The 11,727-nt window shown below is 32.6% G+C and overlaps 1 long non-coding RNA gene across 1 annotated transcript; it reads right to left on the reverse strand.

Annotated features, from left to right (window-relative positions):
- Window positions 1-1,538: 1,538 nt before the first annotated feature.
- LOC133337334 (uncharacterized) lies at window positions 1,539-11,488 on the reverse strand. Its single transcript, XR_009754582.1, has 3 exons — window positions 11,378-11,488; window positions 9,984-10,130; window positions 1,539-1,693 (listed from the first exon to the last, which is right to left on the reverse strand). It is a non-coding gene; the product is annotated as an uncharacterized LOC133337334 (long non-coding RNA).
- Window positions 11,489-11,727: the final 239 nt, after the last annotated feature.

Raw genomic sequence — 11,727 nt, forward strand, 5'->3', positions numbered from 1 at the left:
TATATCTTCAATAATTAGATGATTCTATGGACAATTCTAAGCAAATTTGGTGACGGAACCATGGGTCTCTCTCGATTTTCGAGTCTCCCACTTTTCAAAAAATAATTTTTTCCCTATACATCATTTTGATTCAAAGTTCGTTTTTTTATCAATTTCAGGCAACTTTGTTGAAAGAACCTTGGGTCTATCTCGATTTTCAAGTCTCCCACATTTCAAAAAATGATTTTTCACTATAACATCATTTTGATTCCAAATTAGATTTTTTATAAATTTTACCGAAAAACTTGTAATTCTTCTAAGAAAATATATGAAAAATAGTTAAAATATGGGCTGGAATTAATCGACACAAAATTTGGTCTATCATGTATATATGAATGCCATTCAAGTCAATGTTTTTGACGGATTATTTCTGATATTGCCACATAAATTAACTCATCGAACCAATTCAATGGAAATCAATGTATTCGATTAATAGTGACATATTAGCTAACCATCTGTACGAGTTTCCGATTCTGTTTCTTCTTCCCCATGGCGACATTTGGAAATTACAGATGGGGGTTTCTATTTCATCTTCTCCCATTGCCAAACCGAAATAATTTTCTTCCATAACTCTTTCTCCATCTCTCATATCGATCAGGTGATTGATATGGCCCGATCATCACCTAAACAGCCGTTCTAAGTGTTTAGTCAGATCCCCTTCACCATGTAAAATATGTGAAGTTCTGCATATAATAATGACCTCTAGAGCTACTAGAAAATCTGACAAAAATAAAGTTTTCAGTTCATTGCACCCCCTAAATATCATCTCAACATCACCGAAAATTATAGGCGTCGTCCTTGACCAATACCGTAACTTCGTATGAAATTTCAAGGCGATCCGCGCGAAATTTCCTTTCCTTGGCTATACAAAATTAGCGTAAAGTTTTTAACAAACTTTTTTTGATGTTGCACATGTGATTATGCTTGAATGCACCAGTTTCCGATGAAAACCAAAATATTTTGTTAAATTAATGGTATGTAATGCTACAAAAGACTTTAATCAATTTAATTGTGTCGTTTATTTTATAACCGAACATAATATTTTGCCAGTACCAAGAAATTATTTACCTAACATCGTTAATGAATTTTGTTTTATTAATTAAAATCATTACACAGAAACAACATTGCATGACATGAAACTCTTTATCTCCATTCATTATCAACGTTGTTATGAAATTTAATATTTCACATCTCTCGCTATAAAATAATCAAGATGCTACCGCAAAAGAATATTTTTTGGAATTTTTCATAAAGCTACAATAATTATCCATACTTGAGCGTAGGAAAAACTCGGTAAACATGTTCGCTTTACGTTTAATTAATGAAAATGTATCTTTATATTATTTGGATTAAATGGAAAATCCCTTGTCGATATTTTGTTTGGATATACAACACATCTATTGTGGTATCGATTTTATTTCATTAGTCATTACTTTTTCCTCAGAAATTTAAATATATGTATATTCTATAGATTTCAATCATGAAATTAACTTACCCTGGTATGCCGCCACTCTCCATGTGATTTGCTAATGTCACATCATTCGACCACACATCAAATTGCCATTTCACCAAACCCAAAACGCCACAATGTACACGTCCGGTGTGGATGCCCACACGCATGTTAACATTGACCGCCATCACTTCACGCACCAATCTGCAAGTATAAACACATGTTCAGCAAATATGATTGTACGAACCCGCTGCACTCACACACCAACAAATAAACAAGCTAATTATACATCATTTTACAGAGAGTTTATTTGTATATAGTATGTGCGTACCTCTGTACATATTGACATTGTTGATTTTATCGCACTCGAATATTTTCAAGTTTCCCATTTGAAATGCATGTGTTTGCCAATAAGGTGTATAGTATGTGACCTTTTTGCTATATAATGTTAAAACAAGTAAATAATGTCTACGTTCAAAATACCTAAAATCGATCGGCATATTTATATGGAGGCAATGAAATGGTAAAACAAAATACCAACCTTGAACAATTTTTGAAATCCTCAAAATACGGAATAGTGGTTTCCGATATATGGGGCTATACCAAAACGGCGATAATTTGACAACCAATGAGAATCCAAAATATATACTACAATCAATTGGGTTGAAAAAAGGCATTCAAATTCCCAAACATTCCGAAATTCGCGAGGTACCGTTATAGGGATGCGACTTAAAAAATGTGATCTGTATCGGTAGTTTTTTAGGCGGAATTACTAACCAATTAGAAACCCAAATACAAAAGTACAACTAATTCGGTTGAAAAATTTGTCCAAAATCACAAAAATATAGAATAAAGGAGCATGCCGTTAGATAGGGGTTACCCCGAAGCTTAGGTCAACATTTGGTAGGGATATTTGCTGTATAAAAAACCAAATTGCAGATAATTCGATTGAAAAGCCTACTCAACCTCCGCCTTGGAGAATGTGTGGTGAATATGTTGTGCTTTCAACAAAACGGCCCCACATGCCACACAACTCGAGCGAATATGGGTAAAAAGCCAATTACAGGTGGAGAGGAACGAACGTTACATATTTCACATCTTGAGACCTGGAGCTTTACACCAATAACATTTTATGTCATTGTGGTTCGGGGTTAACAAATGACATTAGGTCAAAGTTAAATTTTCATAATTTTGTGAATATAATTTAAATGAAAAATTTTATTGTCGTAAAAGTCGTCAATATCCGTTTTTGGGAATAAACATTTAATTTTTCAATTTTAAAGTGACGGTCAAAAGTTCCCCTGGTGATCATACAATAAACTTATCTACAATTACAGTGTTGAAAACTCCTGACATCAATAGTCTACACTAAAAATTATTACTTCGATGACAATTTAATAAGCGGGCATCGGTATAAAAGGAGGCGGTTTGGTGACAATTTTCTGTAGATTGCCGTGGAGCCAAGTGGAGTTAAAAAACCAGTGAGCGGAGCAGTGTAGTCGGACAGGACCGACTATACGATACCCTACACATCTACCAGGGAACTCTAACTTTCTGCGGATGTTTATTTCGAGCATGGGCAATATTTTGTGATATTTGCACCCTTTTGACCGATTAGAGATCAATAGCACCTGTTTCTTACACTGACATATTTTCTGAATATTCAAAATATTAAGTAACGTCCATCTAATTACTTGTCCAGATTCCCTTCGCCGTGGTTTTGTTGTTATGTTCGGCTTGTGGCATATAGATCGACTCGATCGACCTGAAAACGACAAAATATGAAGGTCCATTTCATCCCAAAATATTAACCCATCTTAACCCAAAACAACAAATTTCGTAAGGATTGGTCCATAACTGTGGCCTCTATCACGTTTACAAATTATAATGGGCAGACGGACGGACGGACACACATGTCTAAATCAAGATATGAATATCGGTCTAGGACCAATATTTCTGGCGTTACAAACTACAAACATAGTTGTGTAAGGTATAACGAGGCCGTGGCTGGGGAAATAGTTGGTTGTAGTCGCTGTTTTTTAATCTAGTAATCGACAGCGTAATCATTATTTTTGATTACGGCTGTACATCTACGAGGCGTTGAATCTATACGACACTCTATTTGATCCTGGGATATACTATTCCTCTCATCCTGATTCTTTTGGAAAAGGTCATGTTCGTTAGTTTGATTTTGCTATCTATAACACATTCTCTGGGTAATTTTTTCTTGTCTGAGCCTTCATTCGAGAACATAATATTTCTCCACTGATTCGGAATCCAATGAATATGAGCTTTTTCAAAAGCCAAAGTTGGCTTTCCTATTTTTCAGAAATAAAAACCTACGATCGCGCCATCCACCATAGCAATGACGAAAACATTGACATTTATCGGCAACTTATATGCTACAATATAATTTTCATTCACGTTGTTACACCGCAAACATATGTATTTCAGTTTCATTCACTGGGAAGGGCTTGCCATTGTATATGCTTGCTATTTTGTATTGTGGATGTTTACTGCATTCACAATTATTTTTGGTGGCTACCCATCGTGGTTGCTATATAAATACATACACACAGAGTCTTCATCGAAAACGTCGATAAAATCGGAGAAATGATCGAAGTTTGTTGGCGATTTAGCAGTCGTAACATAGTGGAAGTGATGCAAATGTGGTATAGGTTGGTAATGTGGTATAGTCACTTTTTTTGTAAACTGAAAATTTTAGAATAACTGAAACATGTTCTATAGTTTGCTGTTCTCAAAAAAATAAGATAGCAATGACCTGTTTAATTTATTTAAATCACGTTGAGAATCAGTACCAAAAATAAAATTTTTCATGAAATTTACTTTTTTTCGGTTGAAGTTTAAAAATAATTTTTTGTTTTACGGATGTACTTTAATCGTTATTACTAAAGCATTAAAATAATCAGTATAAACTAAAAATCAAATAATATGCGCGATTGCACCACATAATCACCAATTTGGAAAAAAACTAGACATTTCTTCAGTAAACACAAGTGTAGGTAATGTGGTATACCTTGGTTTTGCATGAAAAAAGGCCAGCACTAGACAAAATCTCATTACTATGTGAAACATTTGTACTCTACGAGAGTCTACCATGAATCACAAGGATGAAAAACAAAGGCTATGAGTTTTAACAACTTCTCCATGCAAAAATTAAATATTGACATGTGTAGACATTATTATATAATAAAAATTTAAGTTCCACTCAACGTATCCGTTAAAAATCTTAACTGACACAAATCTCGAGCTAATTCGCATTCATTAAAAACAATAAATTATATAAGATATCAATTGGAAGTGAAAATTATACTATACCACATTAACATCATGTGGTATACCACATTACCTGCACTTTTTTTAAAATCACTTTTTATGGAATTTCAAATATTTTCTCAAATATCTCTTAAATTGTTAGAATAATATTATTTTCAAATTGATACATGGAAAGACAACACATGTAGCATGTTAAGTGCAAAATTTCAATTTAATCGGATAAAAAATAAAAATTTTGCAATCTAAAAACAAATGGGTATACCACATTTGCATCACCTCCTATAGCTCAGGAGCTAAAAATCGACCATAACCGTTTTAAACCACTTACATAAAAAAGTATTTATTTTCCCCAGCCTAATAAATAGTTAATGCGAGCTCCTAATAAATATGTACTACCAACATTTTCCCGTTCATCGTTAAATCGTCGTAGCCGACCATTGTGCCGACACCCAGCTATCATCGTTCTCGATAACCGTTAAATCATCGTTGCCGATCGTCGACTCCAACTCCCGACAGTCAGGGTTACCGCTATGCGACTAAAGTTACAATTTGCAACCATTTTGATGTCCTGTAACTCTGTTTCAACTTTTTAATTTTGTGCGATGTTTCTTCCCTGTGTTTGGTAATTAGTATTTGCCTTTTTATGTGTAAATGCCAACTAATTTGGATTCGTCTATGTCATTATTGAGTTCCTAGGGTGTCTGACATATTCTCGAAACATATTTATTGACAAATTTACTTTTTTGTGCGCCTTTTTTCAAGTGAACGACGTTTTGTGCAACTTTTTTAAAATTCCCAGAGGTAACATTGTCGACAGCAATCATTCCTGATAACCGTTTAATCATCGTAGAAGCTCCAGAAAATCACCATTCCCGATCACCGTTAAATCGTCGCCGACGATCGTCGACAACCATAATCGCCGTAGCCACTTCCGATAGTCACCAGTATATTAAGTCACCCGAAATCAAATATTTTGTTTTTTGCATTTTAATATAAACCCACTAGTATTTAAATCAATAAACATCAAAAAAAAAAAAAAATATATATATATATATATATATATATATATGGGCAATATTGCCAATTTTTTAACATAGCCAAACTTTATTTTAGTGGAAGCTGTGTCTACTTTAATGTAAAAAAATGTGTAAAAACAGGTTGAGGCGAACCAGTTTTTTTATGTTCTCTATCGATTTGTGACTAAGCCACTCATTGCACGGCCTTCGTGTCAAAATAAAACTAGAAGCCAACAAAATGGGGACTACGCCCCCTATGTATCATTTTTCAAAATTTTAACTGCATCTACCTTTAAATGATGCTGACATTTTGAAGCTCGATTTTGAGTGTTTTTTGAATTTTAGTTCTAGCATTAATACGCGAACAGGAATTTCTAAAAATCGATTATACGATTATTGTAGTCGCGAATCTGCGTAATTTGATATGTATTTTGTGTATCTAGTATGCACAGCTTCAGAGTAATACTCATCCGAAGGTGCGAATTTTGTGCGATCAAATTTCTAAAAAACCTATTTTTCGGGCCAAATTTTTAGATCTGTCAACTGAATGATATGGGTACCCGCGATCAATAAGGTTTTTTCCGTTTCGGATGATATAAAATCTTCTTCGTGAAAATCCATCTACTAGAACGGCGGGAACTGGCCTTCCAAAAACACGAAATTTGGCAAAAAATGTTTTTGAAAATATCGCGGATTTATTTGCGTTTTCTGTGTATCATTTCCGCTTCAATAAATGACCCCATACGGATTTTGATCTTTTTCGAAAAGAGAACTTTAAAAACTTCAGCCGAAAGAGAGATGTACGCAAAAATAGATTGTGATGGCACATCCATGGTTCTTAATGGACCACATTGAAATCGGTATAGATCGATGTATTTTTATAGGGTGCACACCGAAATCGGATGCGCGGTAATGACATATGGAGTTTTCGGAAATTATTCGCGTTTTACGGTTTTTTGGGTACTTCAATGTAACGTGCGGCACATCTTAGCCGTCAAATGAAATTTTGCAATATATATATGGATAGGAAGATAAACTTCAGTACTTCCTGGAAACCGCATGCGCATCAAATGATTTTGAGAATTACGCGACTTAGACGCAATTTAAAATGTATATTTCATAATATTATTTTATTTTAAGATTTATTCCTATTTATAGAACCCTAAGATTTATCGGAAGGGTCTTGATATAATCCGCAAGGCGTATACTTATACACAAAAAGTGATTATTATTATATATGTCAATTTTTCAGCGAAATTCGGGTAAAATAGCAGAATAACCCCAACATTTTTTTCTGAAATTTCTTGTATACAATTAAAAAAATAAATGTAATGACATTATTTTTTCGAACCAAAAACAAATAATTTTCCTCAATATCTTGTTTTGTTGTCGCTGTGATTTACAAACAGCTACACGGACTTGTGTGATTTTGGTATCATTTGATTCACCATGGTGTTCAGATTATGTAGATATTTTTAAATTAATTTTTAGGTGTGTGTATGTCATTAATATAATGAAAATATTTACGTAATCTCCTATGTTTTCATTATTTTTCTCATATTTCGCGAAGATGTGCAACCTTTTCGCGATTTTTATAATATATTCATATTCTTATTTTACGGAGGAAGATATATATCAACGTTTTTGGTCAATATAATAAACGGCGTAATTTTAAGATTTTTTTCTTATGCCCAAATTTAAAACCACGATAACTTTTGCGCGCATCAACCAAAAATTTGATCGCGAACGGTTTCGGAGTCAGAACATTTTTCTCTATATATGTACCAAAAATCATTGATGTGCCACAAAAACAAAAAAGCTGATTTTTTGAAAATGGAATATTAAAAAATTGGCAATATTGCCCATATATATATATATTATTGGAATATTTCTCAGAAACAATATTCTGTGAGGAATTATTTTCATAATCACGGTGTCTTCACAATTTCAAAATGAATTTTGCATTTATGCTGTTGTTTTTTAAAAGTAAATAAATTACACAATTTAAAAGTGAAAAAACAACACGATATGATTATAAAGTACGATGATAAAGTTATTCGGGGCATACTGAATGATATTTGTCGGATCATTAAAGGACATTATTTTTCAACTGTTACAGAAAACGCGTTTTTTTTTTCTTTTGCGACTGGCGGGCACGATAACTCAAAAACTAATAATTCAATCGATTCCAAATTTGTACACGTTTCTCTGTGAGTGTTTAGCTATCGTATGAACTGGGATAAAGTAAATCGGTGAAGATCTTCCTTATTTTTTAACTTGGTTTGTGGTCAAAAATCGACGATTTTCCAAAAATATTTTTTCAAAAGTCCACCATTTTGTTAATTGTAATGCGAAGTCAATAATCCTAGTTCATACGAGAGCCAGTCATGTACTCCTTCTAAAACCGTTGCAATTTTCGGATTCCGATGTTCCAGTGAGGAGTTATCATGCCCGCCATCAAAAATAAGGACTTTTCTTTAATTACAAAAAAACAACAACAACACAATAACATTTTTTAAATCATCAAATATATATGTGTAAAGTTACAAACCTTAACAAGCATTGGTATTGATTTACAAGCCCATTGAAAATCTTAAAAAATTTAAATCGAGAATGGGGGGTTCCCTTAAAACAAAGCTAGTTTACAAAAAAACTATAGTTCTAAATTTCAAAATAATAGCTTCATTAAATCTGATATTACTAAAAAATCTTCTCCTGTAAAATTTCAAATTTGAGGGTTACGTTTTTTGAATGTGGCGAAAATGGCTCGATATATTCGATCATACCAGCACCAATCAGGATCTATGGTCTTCCAAAAAAGCTACGTCTGTCAGACATGCAAACGAAATTATTAGAGAGGAACATTTGTTACTCTAGGTTACAATAAATATCTTAGAAGCATCTTTTGGATGTACCCAAAGAGGTGTAGATTATCATATAGTCGATCCAATCTGACCCCTCTCCAATACCCCACTCCTAATTTATATTTAGCATTTTTCCTTCGAAAATATTTCATTTACAAAAGGGGTGTTTATGAATTTTGAGCAAGTGTTTCAGTAATTGACTTCCAAATCACGATTATTTAACATTTGTCAATAATCCCAAAATATATTTTCGTCCTTTCATAGATATTTACTTTCTGGCAGTAGTTTGAAACATAAAATAGCCAGACATGCCAAAAAGGACCTTTAGCACATCTGCAATGCGTATGCAAACAAGTCGTAAAGAAAATAACAGCTAAATCATTTGTTGCTGTTATGGAAATATATTGAAAGGGTATGCAACTTAGATTTTTAATTAAATTTTAAGCCTTATTGTAAATTTATTGTAACAACAGAAACGAAAATAGTAGTTCCGTTCCAGAACCTAAAAGAATCTTCTAATTTTACAAGTTTTTCATCTTATTACTCGAAAACCGTTCCTGAACCCACAAAACTGGTATAACATTGAATCAAATTTAAGAGAGCACAAAACAAAATGGCGTTCTCTTTGTAAACTTTTTACTCGAGAAATTTGGCCGAGTAAAAATGGTAAACAGGAATGCCTACTTCTGATTGGCTGTTATGTTGATTTTGAAATATTGCCATCTAATTTTGGCATATTTACTAGATTTGCGTTCCCGAACTTTTCAAATTATTTTGTACTCTGAGAGCGATTTTGAAATGTTTCCCTTTTACTAGCTTTACTAGTAAAAAAAAAAAAAACAAACCAATTATTAGTTCAAATAATTTAATTTATTAAAAGGAATGGAAAAAAATAAATTCAATAAATATTTATACCAACATTGCACTGAAAAATAATACTGAAAATATTCAATTCCATTTTAAGCTTCTTAGGCCCTTACTCTTCAATATTCATTCTCGTTCCCCTTTCGTTCTCTAAATCAATATTCATTCAGTATGTGTGTCTTTCTGTTTACATCCCATTTACTACGATTTGCTTCCCACAAAATAATTCAATTTTCTTGTGTATTCATATCCAGTTAAGCGCCTAAGAATATGCCACAATATTTCATGTTCAACCGATGAGCCTAACTGTGTCCTTTTCGTTTATCCAACAAAAGTGCAAATACTCAAATGGATCTGTACGTGTGTGTGTACGTACGTGTTTCTGTGTGAATAAATATTTGTATATGTGTGGTATGTGTGTATGTGTGTTATGTTTGAATTGTTTGTACTTACGCTATAGCATCAATCATATCCAAACCCATTTCAACGGCACAATGGGCATGATCCGGTCGGGGTTCTGGTAACCCCGAGACACAATAATAGCAATCACCCAATAATTTAATACGCAAACAATGATGTTCGGCTGCCAATCGATCAAATCTATAAGAAAAAGAAACAAAGAAAACGGTAGGCAAATGGTAAAGGCAAATAAACAAAAAAGATTGCAAATATGGCCATGGGAAAGAAAAACAAATTCAAAATAATTATCCTTTTCTTTTTAGCAGGTAGGATAACTGATATGTAAGGACTTTGTTGAAGATTTTTATAAATTTCAACATTATGGTGAGAAGAAAATCAACATTCAACACGTTAAATATGAACAAAACAAATGGTTGTGATAATTTAAAAGGATATATTTTAAGGGGAAAAAATATATTTTTTAAAGGACTATCACAGCAATAGGCATGGATTTTTAAAGAATGTATTTTAAAGGAGTATGAAAGCAATAGGCATGGATTTTTAAAGAATATATTTTAAAGGACTATCAAAGCAATAGGCATGGATTTTTAAAGAATGTATTTTAAAGGAGTATCAAAGCAATAGGCGTGGATTTTTAAAGAATGTATTTTAAAGGAGTATCAAAGCAATGGGCGTGGATTTTTAAAGAATGTATTTTAAAGGAGTATCAAAGCAATGGGCGTGGATTTTTAAAGAATGTATTTTAAAGGAGTATCAAAGCAATACGCGTGGATTTTTAAAGAATGTATTTTAAATGAGTATCAAAGCAATAGGCGTGGATTTTTAAAAAATGTATTTTAAATGAGTATCAAAGCAATATGCGTGGATTTTTAAAGAATGTATTTTAAAGGAGTATCAAAGCAATATTTTTTGAATATTTTTAAAAAAAAGCAATAGGCGTGGATTTTTAAACGAGTATCAAAGCAATAGGCGTGGATTTTTAAACGAGTATCAAAGCAATAGGCGTGGATTTTTAAACGAGTATCAAAGCAATAGGCGTGGATTTTTAAACGAGTATCAAAGCAATAGGCGTGGATTTTTAAAAAATGTATTTTAAATGAGTATCAAAGCAATATGCGTGGATTTTTAAAGAGTATTTTTAAATGGCTATGAAACAAGTATAGATTGTTTATATTTTAAAAGATTGCCAATTTCCATTTCCTTTAATTGCATTATTTGGAATTTTCCTTATCACAGAATGAGTAATATTAAATACAAGAATATGCCATTATAAAATATAATTTATTTATGTCAACAAATTTTACAAGGGATAATTTTTATTATCGTTGATGTGTTCTTTTCTTTTTTTTTCATTTAATATGGCGTGAACTTAATTATTCATTGACAGCTAATCAACCTTTGCTCCTGTGTGAAGACTTTACACTTACCTTGCAAAAAGTTCATTTAATAGACGCACCAACTCCTCCGCTGTACATTGATCCGAGAGACTTGTAAAACCGCAGATGTCAGCAAACAGAATACTGAAATTTTAATGAAATTAAAAAAAAAAATAAATAAAGACAATGAAAAAGGAGAGCAAGTAAAAAAACGCATTAATGTCTGTTTTTAAAAAGTTAAGAAGATTGAACAACAAAAACAACTTAAAATAAATGGAAAACCCCATTGTGACACTCCGTGCAACAGGTTCATCGGAACATAATCTGTTAACTTCGTTTGTAGCTTTTCCCCCTTTTTATTAGCTACTGAGAAGACCAACTGAACCAAGTAGACTAACATA

This window comes from Musca vetustissima, unplaced genomic scaffold, assembly GCF_032173495.1.
Source record: "Musca vetustissima isolate MV318-11 ecotype Yass unplaced genomic scaffold, APGP_CSIRO_Mvet_v1 utg1131697, whole genome shotgun sequence".
Classification (NCBI taxonomy): Eukaryota; Metazoa; Arthropoda; class Insecta; order Diptera; family Muscidae; genus Musca; species Musca vetustissima.